We start from the raw sequence: 19,581 nt of genomic DNA on the forward strand, positions 1-19,581 counted from the left end.
AATATTGGCTTCTGTAACCTGAGCCTAATTAACATCTCTACACTGTAGTCTTGCTTAGCATTTGAACAAGACAATCCCAGCACATGGCCAGCTCAGCTCACTGATACAATAGCTTTCACACACTTCCTGTAGAAGACACACCCACAGGTTGAATGTAATACCTGAACACTTGAAATCAGAGCCCACGCTCCCAAAACCACTGAGGCAGATGTACAGTAGCTGCACACAGCTACAAAGTCTCTCAGAAGTACGGGCCTCCAAACGCCAGGGATGCTTGGAAGTTATTCCCCTGGAAGGCTAAGTATCATACTCTCTATATCTCATAGATAAAATGCATAGAATAGTTAAATATGTGTTTGTGGTAAAGCAGTTGTGAAACGATTGACATAAAATAGTTAATTTGGAAATACATTTGACCTTAAGGTTAATGGTACTTGAGCAATTATGTGATTGTTATGTGTTGGTGATAATACTCTGTGAAATTTGTAATGGTAATTAGAACAGTAGACAATCTGTAGCATAGCATTCCTGGTATACATTTGTGGATGGTGATTTATAACAGATTGTAGTGGTTTTATATAGTGCATCTTGCTGAAATATAGAAGTCAACACATACTTCCTTTTGTTACTGTAGTCATGTGCTTGTAGCAATGGCATGCTGATATTTGTGGTTACTTGGTGATCTGGTCTTGTGATGGCTTATATGGACAGCATGAGATATGTGGTGCTGGTCCTGGAAGGCTGGAATTAGTTGGTTTTAGGCCTGAAAAGTTAGCATAATGTGGTACAGACCGGGATTGGCATATAATTACAGGCTACATTATATAGCATAGCCAGCATACAATATGCTCTGGTTATTGAGATACTGTGTTGGCTTGGAATTGTGAGATGCAATTAGATGGCTTGGAATTATAAAATCAGCACATATGCATTATATTGAAGCTTATACATTCTGGAATATACTGGAGTCTTTATATACATATATATATATATATATATATATATATATATATATATAGCTTCTGCTATATGACTTTATGGTCTAGCAAAGAATGCCATGTGTTTGAACTTGCAAACTTAAAGTGGCTGCTGGCATTCCCTTTTGAACCATATGTTATAGACTTTGGAATCATGGGAGTTTTCCCAAAATGGAGTCTAGCTTCTGTCCCATGCGGTCTGTGGACAATGCAGTCATATGCTACCCCTCCCCCCCCCCACACACACACACATACATAAACCAAAACCAATCCCCTAAGGTATTTCTCTAAGATATGTATCTTTCCAATATATATCAATAAATCTAGGATTTAGCCGAGTGCTTTGAGAGATATCTCCCCAGTAATAAATATATATATATATATATATATATATATATACACACATACATACATACATACATACATACATACATACATACATACAATTTCACACTTATTTCGTCCTGTTTCTTATATAGTTTGAATCTGTGAAATTATTATATGGTGAATTGCATTGTATTTGACCAATACTGTTTAATGATAAAAGTGAATTCTATGAGTAGCAATTGTTTGTTGAAATACATTCTTACGTTTTACATTCTATATGACTGGCGTGCATTCTTCCATGAACAGAATATTCCTAATGATTTAAAGATATAATAATAATAATAATAATAATAATAATTTTATTTATATAGCGCTCTTTCTCCAACAGGACTCAAGGCGCTTAGATATATATGTCTAGATACAACCTGTGCGGGTTTGTTAATAAAAGGTACACAATTGGTGATGATTATTGTAAATCACTAAAAGGGTTAAAATTATACATTTGCTTCAAAGATATGAAATATAGTAATATAATACAAGCAATAGAATCAGACAGAGAAAAGGAGGGGAATAGAAGAGAGGAAAAGTATACCCCTCATCATCACCCCTTATCACTTACACTATTAAAATGGCAACATGGATACAATGCATACAGTATGACAACTACAGATGTGAGTATAACGTTACACTAGTAAAATGGACACAGTGATATAATGATTACAGTATAACAACTACAGATGTGAGTATAACGTTACACTAGTACAAACTTACACTAGTAAAATGGCCACAGTGATACAATGCATACAGTGTGAGTTGTAAACAGTAAAAAGGTGAACTCTGATTAATCTCTGTCTATCCATATAGGGATAGTAATTTTGTGAGAGAAAGTAATCTGATTCTGATTGTTTGTATCTATACTGTTTCTTTTTGTTTTAATATATCTGTACTGGGTTTTTTTTTTCTTTCTTTTGGAGGGAAAACAAATAAAAAAAACAAATAAAGTGTGAGGTGATAGCCAGAGGGGTTAACTCAGGTGTGAGTAATCAGGAGTAATCAGGAGGGGGAGGGGCTGATTGAAGAAGCTGGGTGAGCCTATATAAGCAGTGACTAGACTCTTGGAGCCTGCTCTGTGGGGCTGGTCTCTTCGAAGTGCTGCTGGGATTTCTAAGTGTGAGTTGTAAACAGTAAAAAGGTGAGTTTTTTAATACACAATCAGGAACACACATTTACAGTACCATTAAACTTCTGGTGAGGCTGCAAGGGGCTGACCTTGTGAGTGAGTGAGAGGGTCTCTTACTTGGAGTAGCAGAGGGGCTGTGATTGTGCGGGTGTGAGGGGCATTTTTTTTTTTCTTAGCAGGAGCTGGAAGCGGAGTGAAAAGGAGGAGCAGTGAGCTGGAACAACTGCAACTGCTAAGTGGAGTATAGGTGCCGCAGGAGAGAGTACTACGGCTGCATAAAAGTGAAGGACCAAGAACCGCACAAAGATAGATAAGTATAAGCCAGCTTAATTATTGTATAAGTGATATTGCTTGTCTTCTATTTTTTATTTTTGCTGCTTTTTCTTTGAGTGTAACAGGGAGTTAGACCTTGCAAACAATATGGGAGGGGCTGTGATTGAGGATCTCACTCAGTGCATGTCGTGCAAGATGTATGCACACCTGGAGCTACCGGCCCAGTGTGAATACATCTGCACGAGGTGTGTGCGAACGGTTGCCCTGGAAGCCCAGGTAACTGATCTAGAGCAAACCGTTACGTGACTGAGGGAGATTCACAATCTCGAGCGTAGTTTAGACAGAACGGTGGAGGAGTTGCGGGAGGGGTCACTGGTAGAAGAGGATGATGATCAGGTAGCCAGTTGGGTCACAGTTAGAAGGAAGAAAAAGAGGGGGAGGCACGACATCTCCGAACTATCAAACCCGAACAAATTTGCCCGATTGGACGAGGAATCAGAGGATAATAGTGAAGAAATGACGGTGCCGGAGGAGACTGCTCCCTCTAGCATCCAGAGGTGCGGTCCCTCTGGCGCGGTTGGGATAAAAGATAGAGCGGTACCTAGTCAAATGGTGGTGGTAGGGGATTCTATCATCAGGAAGGCAGATAGGGCAATCTGCTACCGGGACCGTGATCGCCGTACAGTCTGTTGTCTCCCGGGTGCTCGGGTACGGCACATCGCGGACTGGGTAGATAGATTGTTGGGAGGGGCTGGCAAAGACCCGGCGGTCTTGGTGCACGTTGGCACCAATGACAAAGTTAGCGGAAGGTGGGATGTCCTTAAGAAAGACTATAGGTACTTAGGAAAGAAACTGAAGGCAAGGACATCTAAGGTAATATTCTCGGAATTATTATCCGTGCCACGCGCTAGTCCAGGGAGGCAGAGGGAGATTAGGGAGGTAAATGTGTGGCTTAGGGATTGGTGCAGGAAAGAGGGGTTTGTGTTCCTGGAACACTGGGCGGACTTCTCAGTCAGGCGCCATCTCTTTTGTCGTGACGGATTGCACCTGACTGAGGAGGGGGCAGCGGTGCTGGGGGGAAGGATGGTTAGAAGGTTGGAGGAGATTTTAAACTAGGAGCCTGGGGGGAGGGTTTAGCTAGAAACTACGGGTCATGCAGTGAGAATAGTGGGGATGGCGGTAGTAAACGAAATGGGGGAGAAGTTGGGGGGAGGGTAAGAGCAGGCAGTAAGGCTACTAACATGGGTACTAAAAGGGATTTTACCAAAGCACTAACCAATGACGATTACAGGTCATCCTTGCCACATAAGGTGAAAGATGTCCCTAACGCAAGGGAAAATACTTATCTTAGTTGTATGTGTGTAAACGCCAGAAGCATTACTGGTAAAAAGGGTGAACTAGAAATACTTGCAGCAAGCAAACAGTATGATATTATAGGCATTACTGAAACTTGGTGGGATGAATCTCATGATTGGACAGTCAATCTAGAGGGCTATACACTGTTTAGGAGTGACAGACTAAATAAAAAGGGTGGAGGGGTGTGTCTGTACGTAAAGCCGTTTTTAAAACCTAATATATGGGAAGATATTCAGGAGGGGACTGTAGACACTGTTGAGACATTATGGGTAGAAATTGCATGCGGGGAAAAAGGAACAAAAAAGTTAGTATTGGGTGTATGCTATAGGCCGCCTGGTATCAACGCATCTGATGATGAATTGTTACTAAAGCAAATTGAAAAAGCAGCAGGAGTAGGAGACATAGTAGTGATGGGAGATTTTAACTATCCAGAGATAAACTGGAAAAACGATTCATGTGATACTGCTAGGGGCAGTATGTTTTTAAACACACTAAATGATAACTACCTAGTCCAACTAATTGAGGAACCAACTAGGTACAATGCAATCTTAGACCTGGTATTAACAAACAATCAGGATTGGTATCGGGTATTATAGTAGGGGAACCCATAGGAAACAGCGACCACAATATGGTCAAATTCAATATCAGTTTCTACAAACAGCCCTATACTGGCTCAACTAGGACTTTAAACTTTAGCAAAGCACATTTTGAAAAGATGAGGGTATTTTTCAGGGATATTGAATGGGAAGGTTTGTTTTTAGGAAAAAATACTACGGAGAAATGGGAGGTACTAAAATTCCTGCTAGCTAAAAATACACTCAAATATATTCCTACAAGTAGCAAAAAAGGGAATAAAAATCATAAACCGATGTGGCTTAACAAAAAGATTAAGGAACTTATGGGCAAGAAAAGGCGAGCATTTAAAAAATACAAATCTGACGGGGAAGCAGAGTCATTTCAGCACTATAAGGAATGTAACAAAAATTGCAAAAAGGAAATAAGAGCGGCTAAAGTAGAAACTGAAAAACTAGTAGCAAAGGAAAGCAAAGCGAATCCCAAAAAATTCTTTAAATACATTAATAGCAAGAGATTAAAAAAGGAGAGTAAAGGCCCTTTGAAAGACAAGTTGGGAGTCTTTAGCAAAAATGATAATGACATAGCGGACACACTAAATTAGTTTTTTTCAACAGTATTCACTAGAGAGGACCCAATTCAGGGACTGACACACAATCTCAATAATGACAATATCACATTGATAGGTACTTATTTAAGCGAGGAAGTAGTCTGTGACCGATTAAAACATTTAAAGATTAATAAATCACCAGGGCCCGATGGTATTCATCCAAGGGTTCTAATGGAGCTTCACTCTGAACTGGCAAAACCGCTATCTTTGATCTTTGAGGATTCAGTTATATCAGGTATGGTTCCCAAAGACTGGCGTATAGCGGAAGTAGTGCCTATATTCAAAAAGGGAAGTAAAGCTGAACAAGGTAATTATAGACCAGTTAGTCTTACATCTATAGTGGGGAAAGCATTGGAAGGTATTCTAAGAGATAGTATTCAGAAGTTCCTTGAAACCAATAAGGTCATTAAAAGGAATCAACATGGGTTTATGAAGGACAGATCCTGTCAAACCAACTTACTTGGCTTTTATGAAACAGTAAGCGCAAACCTAGATCAGGGTAAAGACGTGGATGTAATCTTTTTAGACTTTGCCAAAGCGTTCGATACTGTACCACACATGAGACTTATATACAAGCTACAAGAATCAGGGCTAGGAAGCACAATATGCACTTGGGTCAAAAACTGGTTAGATAATAGGAAGCAGCGCGTTGTGGTTAATGGATCTTTTTCAACTTGGACTGAAGTGCTAAGTGGTGTGCCGCAAGGCTCAGTATTAGGACCGCTATTGTTCAATATTTTCATTAACGACCTAACAGAAGGTCTAGAGAGCATGGTGTCAATTTTTGCAGATGATATCAAATTGTGTAAGGCTATAAATACAGAGGAGGATGCCGAGTCTCTTCAGAACGACTTAGTTAAATTAGAAGCATGGGCAGCCAAATGGAGAATGCGCTTCAACACAGACAAGTGTAAGGTAATGCACTGTGGTAACAAGAACAAAAATTACACCTACCTACTAAATGGGGTAATATTAGGGGATTCTGTACTGGAAAAGGACTTAGGTGTCCTCATAGATAGCAAGCTAAGCAGTAGTACCCAAAGTAGGACTGCAGCAAAGAAGGCTAATAAGATATTAGCATGCATAAAACGGGGTATTGATGCTAGGGACGAGAGTATTATACTCCCGTTATATAAATCACTAGTGAGGCCACACCTTGAATACTGTGTACAGTTCTGGGCACCGTACTACAAAAAGGATATCCTGGAGCTTGAAAAGGTACAGAGGAGGGCGACCAAACTAATTAAGGGCATGGAGACGATGGAATACAAGGAAAGGCTTGAAAGACTAGGCATGTTTACATTGGAAAAGCGGAGACTAAGAGGGGATATGATCAACATCTACAAATATATAAGGGGACAATACACAGAGCTTGAGCGGGACATGTTTTTGGTTTGATCAACACAGAGGACTCGTGGACACTCGCTCAGGTTAGAGGAGAGGAGATTCCGCACAATACGGCGTAAAGGCTTTTTCACGGTAAGGACAATACGTGTTTGGAATTCCCTGCCCGAGGGAGTTGTAATGGCGGAATCTGTCAACACCTTTAAGAATGGGTTAGATAAATTCCTACTGGATAAGGATATCCAGGGGTATGGTGCATAGTCATGCATTATAGTTACTATAAATAGGGATAAAATGCAATGGCTGACAGCAGCATCAGTCAGAAATTTTAGTCAAATCATCATGCATAGGAGACCACAAATAGGTTGAACTCGATGGACAATTGTCTTTTTTCAACCTCAGATACTATGTTACTATGTTACTATGTATGACAACTACAGATATGAGTATAATATTACACTAGTACATACTTACACTAGTAAAATGCCTACAGGGATACAATGCATACAGTATGACAACTACAGATGTGAGTATAACGTTACACTGGTACATACTGGAAAAATGTCCAATAAAGTAATTTCTATAAAAATTTCCAGGAGATCATGACAAAACAAGTCACAGGAATTACAGGCAGTGTAGATATATCATTTTAAATCTCTCTATTCCTATTAAAGGCTTATTTAAAAACACAGTAAATATTGTAAGACTGTATCGTGGTTCCCCTCCCTCCCCTCCTCTCTTCTCCCCCCCCCCCCCTATTCCTCCTCATCCCCCCACCCCCACCTCAATACCCATTCGATACTTCTTCAGTGTAGGTTTTTGGTTTATATTATTTCTTAAAATAATATGGGCCCTCATTCAGAGTTGTTTGTTCGTTCTTTTCCTTCGCATCGGTGCGATTTTCCGCTAACTGCACATGCGCAATATTCGCACTGCGGCTGCGCCAAGTAAATTTGCTAAGAAGTTTGGTATTTTACTCACGGCATTACGAGGTTTTTTCTTTGTTCTGGTGATCGTAATGTGATTGACAGGAAGTGGGTGTTTCTGGGCGGAAACTGGCCGTTTTATGGGAGTGTGTGAAAAAACGCTGCCGTTTCTGGGAAAAACGCGGGAGTGGCTGGAGAAACGGGGGAGTGTCTGGGCGAACGCTGGGTGTGTTTGTGACGTCAAACCAGGAACGACAAGCACTGAACTGATCGCACTGGAAGAGTAAGTCTCGAGCTACTCAGAAACTGCAAAGTAAAATCTTTTCGCAATATTGCGAATACTTTGTTCGCAATTCTGCTAAGCTAAGATTCACTCCCAGAGGGCGGCGGCTTAGCGTGTGCACTGCTGCGAAAAGCGGCTAGCGAGCAAACAACTCGGAATGAGGGCCCTGGTTATTTTTGGGTTTTGGTTGTCCGTTTACTACTTCTATTTGTACGGTTTCTACTTTACCTGACCATACAAAAACGTGGTAAGAACTTCCGTTGTTAAATCTCTTTCTGCGAGGTACACTGGGCTCCACAAGGATTAACAACGGGGTGTAGAGTAGGATCTTGATCCGAGGCACCAACAGGCTCAAAGCTTTGACTGTTCCCAAGATGCACAGCGCCGCCTCCTCTATAACCCCACCAATGCAGTAGCAGGTACCAGAGACGACAATCGCGAGTAGCCACATACACCACATACTCACTCCAGGAGAGGGTGTCAGCGGCTAATGCCATACCAACCCAAAGAAGACAAGTGCGTCAGGGTGGGCGCCTTGTGGAGCCCAGTGTACCTCGCAGAAAGAGATTTAACAACGGTAAGTTCTTACCATAAATCTGGTTTTCTGCTGCGGAGTACACTGGGCTCCACAAGGATTAACATCGGAGATGTCCTAAAGCAGTTCCTTATGGGAGGGGACGCACTGTAGCTGGCACAAGAACCCGGCGTCCAAAGGGAGCATCCTGGGAGGCGGAAGTATCGAAGGCACAGAACCTAATGAACGTGTTCACTGAGGACCACGTAGCCGCCTTGCACAATTGTTCAAGGGTCACACCACGGCGGGCCGCCCTGACCGAGTAGAATGGGCTTTAATGGTAGCAGATGCTAGAAGGCCAGCCTGTACATAAGCATGTGCAATCACCATTCTCATCCATCTAGCCAAGGTCTGCTTGTTAGCAGGACAGCCACGTTTGTGAAAACCAAACAGTACAAAAAGCGAATCAGACTTCCGAATGGAAGCAGTTCTCTTCACATAGATACGGAGAGCCCGTACCACATCCAAAGACCGCTCTTTAGATGACAACTCAGTAGAATTAAAGGCCGGAACCACAATCTCCTGGTTAAGGTGGAAGGATGACACCACCTTGGGTAAATAACTCGGGCGCGTTCTAAGAACTGCCCGGTCATAGTGAAAAATCAGATAGGGGGACTTACAGGATAAGGTACCCAAGTCCAAGACCCTTCTAGCCGAAGCGTTAGCCAGCAAAAACAAAACCTTAAGGGAAAGCCACTTAAGGTCTGCAGATGCAAGAGGTTCAAATGGAGACTCTTGCAAGGCTTCCAAAACCACCGACAGATCCCAAGGGGCCACAGGAGGTACATAAGCAGGCTGAATCCACAACACCCCCTGAGTGAAGGTATGAACATCAGGCAGGGCAGCAATCTTTCTCCGAAACCAAACCGATACGGCAGAAATGTGAACCTTGAGGGAGGCCAGACGAAGGCCTAAGTCCATGCCCTGTTGTAGGGAGGCCAGCAGTTTGGCCGTACTAAACTTGAAAATGTCATGATTTTGAGACGCGCACCAAGTAAAGTAAGAATTCCAGACCCTATGGTAAATCCGAGCAGAAGCCGGCTTACGGGCCTTCAACAAAGTTTGAACGACCGCCTCAGAAAAACCCTTGGCTCTCAAGACGGAAGCTTCAAGAGCCACGCCGTCAAAGCCAGACGGGCCAAGTCCTGGTAAACACAAGGGCCCTGAACGAGGAGGTCTGGCTGCTGTGGAAGTAGAAGGGGACGATCTAGCGAGAGGCCCTGCAGATCGGAGAACCAGTGCCGTCTGGGCCACGCTGAAGTGATCAGAAGTAGGTTTCCTCCTTCTTGCTTGAACTTCCGTATTACTCTGGGCAGGAGTGACACCAGAGGGAACACATACGGCAGCCGAATGTTCCATGGAATTGCCAGAGCGTCCACGAACGCTGCTTGAGGATCCCTTGTCCTTGCTCCGAAGACCGGAACCTTGTGATTGAGTCGAGACGCCATCAGGTCCACATCTGGAAGGCCCCACTTGTCCACGAGAAGTTGAAACACCTCTGGATGGAGGCTCCACTCTCCGGTGTGTACGTCCTGACGACTGAGAAAGTCCGCTTCCCAGTTTAGGACTCCCGGAATGAACACTGCGGATATGGCCGCAGATGGCGTTCTGCCCATTAAAGAATCCGTAATACTTCCTTCATTGCCATGCGGCTTCGAGTGCCGCCTTGATGATTGATGTACGCCACCGTGGTGGCGTTGTCCGATTGTACTTGAACAGGCCTGTTCTGTATCAAATGCTGGGCCAGGTTCTGTGCATTGAACACCACCCACAGTTCCAGAATGTTTATCGGGAGTAGAGACTCCTCCTCGGTCCACCGACCCTGAAGGGAGTATTGTTCCAACACCACGCCCCAACCTCTCAGACTGGCATCCGTCGTCACCAGGACCCAGTTGGATATCCAGAAGGGACGACCCCTGCTCAATCGATGATCCTGAAGCTACCAGCTCAGTGACAGGCGAACCTCCGGAGACAAGGAGATCATTTGAGATCTGATCCGGTGAGGCAGGCCGTCCCACTTGGCAAGAATTAACTTCTGCAGAGGGCGAGAATGGAATTGAGCATACTCCACCATGTTGAAAGCCGACACCATGAGACCTAGCACTTGCATTGCCGAATGTATTGATACTTGCGGACGAGATAGGAAGCATCGAATCCTGTCCTGAATCTTCAGGACTTTCTCCTGAGACAGGAACAACCGCTGGTTGTGAGTGTCTAATAACGCTCCCAGGTGCACCATGCTCCGAGCAGGAACCAGGGAAGATTTCTTCCAGTTGACTAGCCACCCGTGGGCTGTCATGAACTGGACAGTCAGATCTAGATGACGCAGGAGAATTTCTGGGGAATTTGCCAGGATCAACAAATCGTCCAGGTAAGGCAGGATCCTGACCCCTTGACGGCGGAGTACAGCCGTCATTACCCCCATTACTTTGGTGAAAACTCGCGGAGCCTTTGTCAAACCAAAAGGTAACGCCCGAAATTGGTAATGAAGGTTGCCCACCGCAAACCTCAGGTACTGCTGATGTGACATTGCAATAGGAATATGCAGGTAGGCATCCTGTATGTCCAGGGAGACCATGTAGTCCCCAGGCTCCAAGGCCAGAACAATAGAGCGTAGAGTTTCCATACGAAACTTGGAGACCCGCACATACTTGTTCAAGGACTTGAGATTGAGAATGGGCCGCGAGGACCCGTTCGGTTTCGGGACTAGAAACAGCGGTGAATAGTACCCCTTGCTTCTCTGAGCCAGAGGCCCTTGTACCACCACTCCTGTGGCCAGGAGGGATTGTACCACCGAATGAAGAGTGTTTGCCTTCACCGGGTCCAAAGGGACATCTGTCAGGCGAAATTGACGAGGGGGACGTTTCTTGAAGGATACGGCGTAACCTCGAGTGACGACTTCCCTTACCCAGGCATCTGAAGTGGTCTTCAACCATTCCTGGGCAAAACCTAGATCCCCCAGGGGGAGGTCCGCCTCGTCATGAGGCAAGCTTGTCAGTTTTGGAAGCAGGCTGATGGGCAGCCCAGGCCCGCTTTGGTCTGGGCTTGGCAGGTTTGGAAGTACGGGTTTGTTTCGGTTACGCCTATCATTCAGCTTTACCTGCAGGACGAAAGTACTTTTGCCTTCTGTGTACGGCTCGTACTTGGTAGGGAAGCTGTTTTAGCAGAAGCCAGATCGGCCACAATCTTATTGAGGTCTTCTCCAAAAAGAATGTCTCACTTGAAAGGAAGCACCTCCAGGGTTTTCTTAGAATCCATATCCACCGACCAGGATTGCAACCAAAGGATACGTCGAGCCAAGAAGGACGTAGTGGCAGCCTTGGCCGCAAGCACCCTGGCATCGGAAGCCGCCTCCTTAAGGTAAAGAGAAGCCGTGGCAATATATGAGAGACATTGTCTGGCATGATCAGAAGCGTCGGAAGGTAGCTCCGCCTCCAGCTCCTGAGCTCATGCTTCAACAGCTTCAGTAACCCATGTTGCTGCAATGGTTGGTCTATGTACAGCCCCCGTTAGGGCATAAATCACTTTCAAATAACCCTCCACACGTCTATCCGTTGGTACCTTCAGAGAGGTGACAGTAGTTACTGGCAGAGCTGAGGAAACTTCCATGCGAGCCACATGAGAATCCACCGGCGGACGAGTTTCCCAATTTTTACATAGCACCACAGAGAGAGGAAAGCGAGCCAACAGTCTCTTATGCGGTGTGAATTTTGTACCCGGATTTTCCCAGGATTCCTGACGTATGTCAGCCAGGTGTTGAGAATGAGGTAAAACTTGTTTAACCACCTTCTTACGTTTAAATCTGTCCAGATTTTTAGAGACAGCCTCAGGCTCAGGTTCATCAGAGACCTGAAGAATGAGCCTGATAGCCTCAATCAAATCAGGGACATCCACCAGTGACTTCCCTGCCCCATCAGAAGCATCAGAGTCAGTGTCTGTGGGGTCAGTATATGCACGATCCTCCTCAGAGGAAGTTTCCGGGACAGTGGTGGATTGTGAGGAAGTAGCGGCCCCTTTAGAAGACACCTTAGTCTTAGGCGGGCGAGAGTGAGACTTATGTTTAGTCAGTGATCGGTTCAAGTGCTTTAACTCTGATGAGATTTGATCCGCCCATGGCAGATTGACTGCAGGGACCATAGACTGCTGCACTGGCATAGGAGGTCCAACAGGGGGCGTAAGTTTTGTTACCAGCGTATTCAATAACGTGGAGAAGGTAGCCCAAGGTGGGTCATTAGTGGCCCCCGGTGCTACAGATCCACTGGGAGGTAAGGAACCCCCTGAACCTGAACTCTCTGCTGCCAAGTTCTCCTCAAAAGTGACTGCAGCATCACTACCACGCAATGTGGGAGAAGCCCCAGTTCCATCGCCCCATATAGCTGACATATTGACAAGCACAATATCAGGCAACCTGGTACAAAATAAGCAGCGATATACCTAGTATGAACTCCCAGTGTGGCACCACGTGTCAGCACAAACTGGGAATTCAAAAGATATATGGTGACTATAAATCACAAAGAAAAATACACAGCAAGTATATCTTGTGAAAATACCTATATTAATGAACCTGTCACACTTAGCCCCCTCAGGTTACAGAATATAGGAATAGCAAGCTGAGTGAAATACACGAGATGGCAGCCACGCAGCAGCTACATGCACACACACATATAGTCACAACTGTACGATGCAAAAATTATACCAAACAATAAAACTGCACTGAACTAGCAATACAAAGAAATACTCAGTATAGCTATATGTATAAGTAAACAGTAGATATAACAAAACACAGTAAGTACTGGATGTATATCACAGGGTGTTTGTACCACACAACCCTGAATGTATGCACTCTTTCTTAACTAACACTGTCCCTTGACAGGTAGAATACTTAAGTGTCCTGTAAAATGCACAGCACTGGTGAGCAGGCGGCTTTACAGAGGAAGATTTGTCCAAGCAATCCCTGGAACAGCACAGCTCCTTGTAATGGCGGCTGACAGGGAGTGAGGGAGAAATATGCATCTCCAGGGCGGGAACATTTACCCATATGGCGCCCTGGGGCTGGGGGAGGGGCTACAGGTTAGGCCTTATCCCCCTGCTGGCTTCCCCACCGGGCGTTGCGGGCAATAATAAAAATTGGGTTTACAGAGAGAGAAAAAACCCCACCTGCGCCCAGTGTCCCGATGGCTAGGGGAGCTGCTGCCCTTTACAGTGTCCACGCCAGCGCGCGCGGCCTGCCTCCCACGGCCGCGCCGGATCACGACAACAGTGGGCCAAAGAGACCCCTTACCTCCCCTTGTACCTGCGGCCACGCGATCCCGGAAGGCAGCGGCGACTGTGTGTGACTAACCAGAAGTACACCGGAGCCTCCGCTGTAGTTACCCGGCAACCAGGGCGCGGGAGTATACAGCGCCACTGGGGGAGTGATGGAGCTGCAGCAGGGGATGTCTGACCGACATCCAACAATGCTGCAGCCCTTGAAGTCTTCAGAAAATCTTTTCTTCATAAATAGCTTAAAATATGGGCTGCAGGAGCAGCCCTCCTGTTGATTGCCTGCTAACTGCATGGCACCAACTTACAAACTGAGCTTCTGTGCACGGAGGCGGGGTTATAGAGGAGGTGGCGCTGTGCATCTTGGGAACAGTCAAAGCTTTGAGCCTGTTGGTGCCTCGGATCAAGATCCTACTCTATACCCCGATGTTAATCCTTGTGGAGCCCAGTGTACCCCGCAGCAGAAATAATAGAATTTTAATACCTACCGGTAAATCCTTTTCTCCTAGTCCGTAGAGGATGCTGGGGACTCCAAAAGGACCATGGGGTATAGACGGGATCCGCAGGAGACATGGGCACACTAAAAGACTTTGACTGGGTGTGAACTGGCTCCTCCCTCTATGCCCCTCCTCCAGACCTCAGTTATAGGAACTGTGCCCAGGGGAGTCAGACATTTCGAGGAAAAGGATTTTTGTTAAACTAAGGGTGAGATACAAACCAGCTCACACCACAAACACACCGTACAACTGGATTAGCAGGAATACCAGATAACAGTATGAACTAAAACCAGCAACAAGCTGAACATAACCGATACACAACCTTCGTGTAACCGAAACCAACAACCAACAATACAACTGCAAGTAACAGTACGCACTGGGATGCAAAAGTGTTTGAACCCGACCATGTAGCTGCTCGGCACAGTTGAAGTGCCGAGACCCATCGGGCAGCCGCCCAAGACGAGCCCACCTTCCTGGTAGAATGGGCCTTTACTGACTTCGGCAATGGCCGAAGAGTGATCATGCTGAATCGTATTACAAATCCAGCGTGCAATAGTCTGCTTGGAAGCAGGATTTCCAATCTTGTAGGAAGTAGTGATGAGCGGGTTCGGTTTCTCGGAAACCGAACCCCCCCGAACTTCACCCTTTTTACACGGGTCGGAGCCATACTCGGATTCTCCCGTATGGCTCGGTTAACCCGAGCGCGCCCGAACGTCATCATCCCGCTGTCGGATTCTCGCGAGATTCGGATTCTATATAAGCAGCCGCGCGTCGCCGCCATTTTCACTCGTGCATTGGAAATGTTAGGAAGAGGACGTGGCTGGCAGGACTCCGTTTATTCATTGTTGAGTTGATGCAAATATTTGTGCTTGCTTATATCATTGTGGGGACTGGGGAGCAGCTTTATATTAATATAGGAGGAGTACAGTGCAGAGTTTTGCTGATCAGTGACCACCAGTTTTATCCGTTCTCTGCCTGAAAAAAACACTCCATATCTGTGCTCAGTGTGCTGCATATATCTGTGCTCACACTGCTTAATTGTGGGGACTGGGGAGCAGCTGTATTATATAGCAGGAGTACAGTGCAGAGTTTTTCTGACAGTGACCACCAGTATACGTTGTCTGCCTGAAAAACACTCCATATCTGTGCTCAGTGTGCTGCTTTATTGTGGGGACTGGGGAGTCGGGACCACCAGTATAATATTATATAGGAGGAGTACAATGCAGAGTTTTGCTGACACAGTGACCACCAGTATATATAGCAGTACGGTACGGAAGGCCACTGCTGTACCTACCTCTGTGTCGTCATTAAGTATACTATCCATCTACATTCTATACCTGTGGTGCATTTTAGTTTTGCAGTTTGCTGACACAGTGACCACCAGTATATATAGCAGTACGGTACGGAAGGCCACTGCTGTACCTACCTCTGTGTCGTCATTAAGTATATTATCCATCTACATTCTATACCTGTGGTGCATTTTAGTTTTGCAGTTTGCTGATACAGTGACCACCAGTATATATAGCAGTACGGTACGGAAGGCCACTGCTGTACCTACCTCTGTGACGTCATTAAGTATACTATCCATCTACATTCTATACCTGTGGTGCATTTTAGTTTTGCAGTTTGCTGACACAGTGACCACCAGTATATATAGCAGTACGGTACGGAAGGCCACTGCTGTACCTACCTCTGTGTCGTCAAGTATACTATCCATCTACACTCTATACCTGTGGTGCATTTTAGTTGTGCGCAGTATATATAGTAGTAGGCCATTGCTATTGATACTGGCATATAATTCCACACATTAAAAAATGGAGAACAAAAATGTGGAGGTTAAAATAGGGAAAGATCAAGATCCACTTCCACCTCGTGCTGAAGCTGCTGCCACTAGTCATGGCCGAGACGATGAAATGCCATCAACGTCGTCTGCCAAGGCCGATGCCCAATGTCATAGTAGAGAGCATGTAAAATCCAAAAAACAAAAGTTCAGTAAAATGACCCAAAAATCAAAATTGAAAGCGTCTGATGGGAAGCGTAAACTTGCCAATATGCCATTTACGATACGGAGTGGCAAGGAACGGCTGAGGCCCTGGCCTATGTTCATGGCTAGTGGTTCAGATTCACATGAGGATGGAAGCACTCATCCTCTCGCTAGAAAAATGAAAAGACTTAAGCTGGCAAAAGCACAGCAAAGAACTGTGCGTTCTTCTAAATCACAAATCCCCAAGGAGAGTCCAATTGTGTCGGTTGCGATGCCTGACCTTCCCAACAATGGACAGGAAGAGCTTGCGCCTTCCACCATTTGCCCGCCCCCTGCAAGTGCTGGAAGGAGCACCCGCAGTCCAGTTCCTGATAGTCAAATTGAAGATGTCACTGTTGAAGTACACCAGGATGAGGATATGGGTGTTGCTGGCGCTGGGGAGGAAATTGACAAGGAGGATTCTGATGGTGAGGTGGTTTGTTTAAGTCAGGCACCCGGGGAGACACCTGTTGTCTGTGGGACGAATATGGCCATTGACATGCCTGGTCAAAATACAAAAAAAATCAGCTCTTCGGTGTGGAATTATTTCAACACAAATGCGGACAACAGGTGTCAAGCCGTGTGTTGCATTTGTCAAGCTGTAATAAGTAGGGGTGAGGACATTAACCACCTCGGAACATCCTCCCTTATACGTCACCTGCAGCGCATTCATCATAAGTCAGTGACAAGTTCAAAAACTTTGGATGACAGCGGAAGCAGTCCACTGACAACTAAATCCCTTCCTCTTGTAACCAAGCTCCTGCAAACCACACCACCAACTCCCTCAGTGTCAATTTCCTCCTTACCCAGGAAAGCCAATAGTCCTGCAGGCCATGTCACTGGCAAGTCTGACGAGTCCTCTCCTGCCTGGGATTCCTCCGATGCATCCTTGAGTGTAACGCCTACTGCTGCTGGCGCTGCTGTTGTAGCTGCTGGGAGTCGATCGTCATCCCAGAGGGGAAGTCGGAAGACCACTTGTACTACTTCCAGTAAGCAATTGACTGTCCAACAGTCCTTTGCGAGGAAGATGAAATATCACAGCAGTCATCCTGCTGCAAGGCGGTGAGAAACGTGGTTCCGGTATCCACCGTTAATTCAGAGGCAACTAGAGACTTGATTGAGGTACTGTGTCCCCGGTACCAAATACCATCTAGGTTCCATTTCTCTAGGCAGGCGAAACCGAAAATGTACACAGACATCAGAAAAAGAGTCACCAGTGTCCTAAAAAATGCAGTTGTACCCAATGTCCACTTAACCACGGACATGTGGACAAGTGGAGCAGGGCAGACTCAGGACTATATGACTGTGACAGCCCACTGGATAGATGTATTGCCTCCCGCAGCAAGAACAGCAGCGGCGGCACCAGTAGCAGCATCTCGCAAACGCCAACTCGTTCCTAGGCAGGCTACGCTTTGTATCACCGCTTTCCAGAAGAGGCACACAGCTGACAACCTCTTACGGAAACTGAGGAAGATCATCGCAGAATGGCTTACCCCAATTGGACTCTCCTGGGGATTTGTGACATCGGACAACACCAGCAATATTGTGCGTGCATTACATCTGGGCAAATTCCAGCACGTCCCATGTTTTGCACATACATTGAATTTGGTGGTGCAGAATTATTTAAAAAACGACAGGGGCATGCAAGAGATGCTGTCGGTGGCCCGAAGAATTGCGGGCCACTTTCGGCATTCAGCCACCGCGTACAGAAGACTGGAGCACCACCAAACAATCCTGAACCTGCCCTGCCATCATCTGAAGCAAGAGGTGGTAACGAGGTAGAATTCAACCCTCTATATGCTTCAGAGGATGGAGGAGCAGCAAAAGGCCATTCAAGCCTATACATCTGCCCACGATATAGGCAAAGGAGGGAGAATGCACCTGACTCAAGCGCAGTGGAGAATGATTTCAACGTTGTGCAAGGTTCTGCAACCCTTTGAACTTGCCACACGTGAAGTCAGTTCAGACACTGCCAGCCTGAGTCAGGTCATTCCCCTCATCAGGCTTTTGCAGAAGAAGCTGGAGACATTGAAGGAGGAGCTAAAACAGAGCGATTCCGCTAGGCATGTGGGACTTGTGGATGGAGCCCTTAATTTGCTTAACCAGGATTCACGGGTGGTCAATCTGTTGAAATCAGAGCACTACATTTTGGCCACCGTGCTCGATCCTAGATTTAAAACCTACGTTGTATCTCTCTTTCCGGCAGACACAAGTCTGCAAAGGTTCAAAGACCTGCTGGTGAGAAAATTGTCAAGTCAAGCGGAACGTGGCCCGTCAACATCTACTCCTTCACATTCTCCCGCAACTGGGGGTGCGAGGAAAAGGCTAAGAATTCCGAGCCTACCCGCTGGCGGTGATGCAGGGCAGTCTGGAGCGAGTGCTGACATCTGGTCTGGACTGAAGGACCTGCCAACGATTACTGACATGTCGTCTACTGTCACTGCATATGATTCTCTCACCATTGAAAGAATGGTGGAGGATTATATGAGTGACCGCATCCAAGTAGGCACGTCAGACAGTCCGTACGTATACTGGCAGGAAAAAGAGGCAATTTGGAGGCCCTTGCACAAACTGGCTTTATTCTACCTAAGTTGCCCTCCCTCCAGTGTGTACTCCGAAAGAGTGTTTAGTGCAGCCGCTCACCTTGTCAGCAATCGGCGTACGAGGTTACTTCCAGAAAATGTGGAGAAGTTGATGTTCATCAAAATGAATTATAATCAATTCCTCCGTGGAGACATTCACCAGCAATTGCCTCCAGAAAGTACACAGGGATCTGAGATGGTGGATTCCAGTAAGGACAAATTAATAATCTGTGAGGAGGGGGATGTACACAGTGAAAGGGGTGAGGAATCGGAGGATGATGATGAGGTGGACATCTTGCCTCTGTAGAGCCAGTTTGTGCAAGGAGAGATTGATTGCTTCTTTTTTGGTCGGGGCCCAAACCAACCAGTCATTTCAACCACAGTCGTGTGGCAGACCCTGTCGCTGAAATGATGGGTTCGTTAAAGTGTGCATGTCCTGTTTATACAACATAAGGGTGGGTGGGAGGGCCCAAGGACAATTCCATCTTGCACCTCTTTTTTCTTTCATTTTTCTTTGCATCATGTGCTGTTTGGGGCCAATTTTTTTGAGGTGCCATCCTGTCTGACACTGCAGTGCCACTCCTAGATGGGCCAGGTGTTTGTGTCGGCCACTTGTGTCGCTTAGCTTAGTCACACAGCGACCTTGGTGCGCCTCTTTTTTTCTTTGCATCATGTGCTGTTTGGGGACAATTTTTTTGAAGTGCCATCCTGTCTGACACTGCAGTGCCACTCCTAGATGGGCCAGGTGTTTGTGTCGGCCACTTGTGTCGCTTAGCTTAGTCACACAGCGACCT

At 45.9% G+C, this 19,581-nt stretch overlaps 1 protein-coding gene across 1 annotated transcript in view; it reads right to left on the reverse strand.

The window, feature by feature from the left end:
* CFAP74 (cilia and flagella associated protein 74) overlaps positions 1-19,581 on the reverse strand; it is a 741,155-nt gene that overhangs the window by 339,722 nt on the left and 381,852 nt on the right. The gene's annotated exons all lie outside the window — the stretch shown is intronic.

Source organism: Pseudophryne corroboree, chromosome 10, assembly GCF_028390025.1.
Source record: "Pseudophryne corroboree isolate aPseCor3 chromosome 10, aPseCor3.hap2, whole genome shotgun sequence".
In the NCBI taxonomy this organism is placed as follows: Eukaryota; Metazoa; Chordata; class Amphibia; order Anura; family Myobatrachidae; genus Pseudophryne; species Pseudophryne corroboree.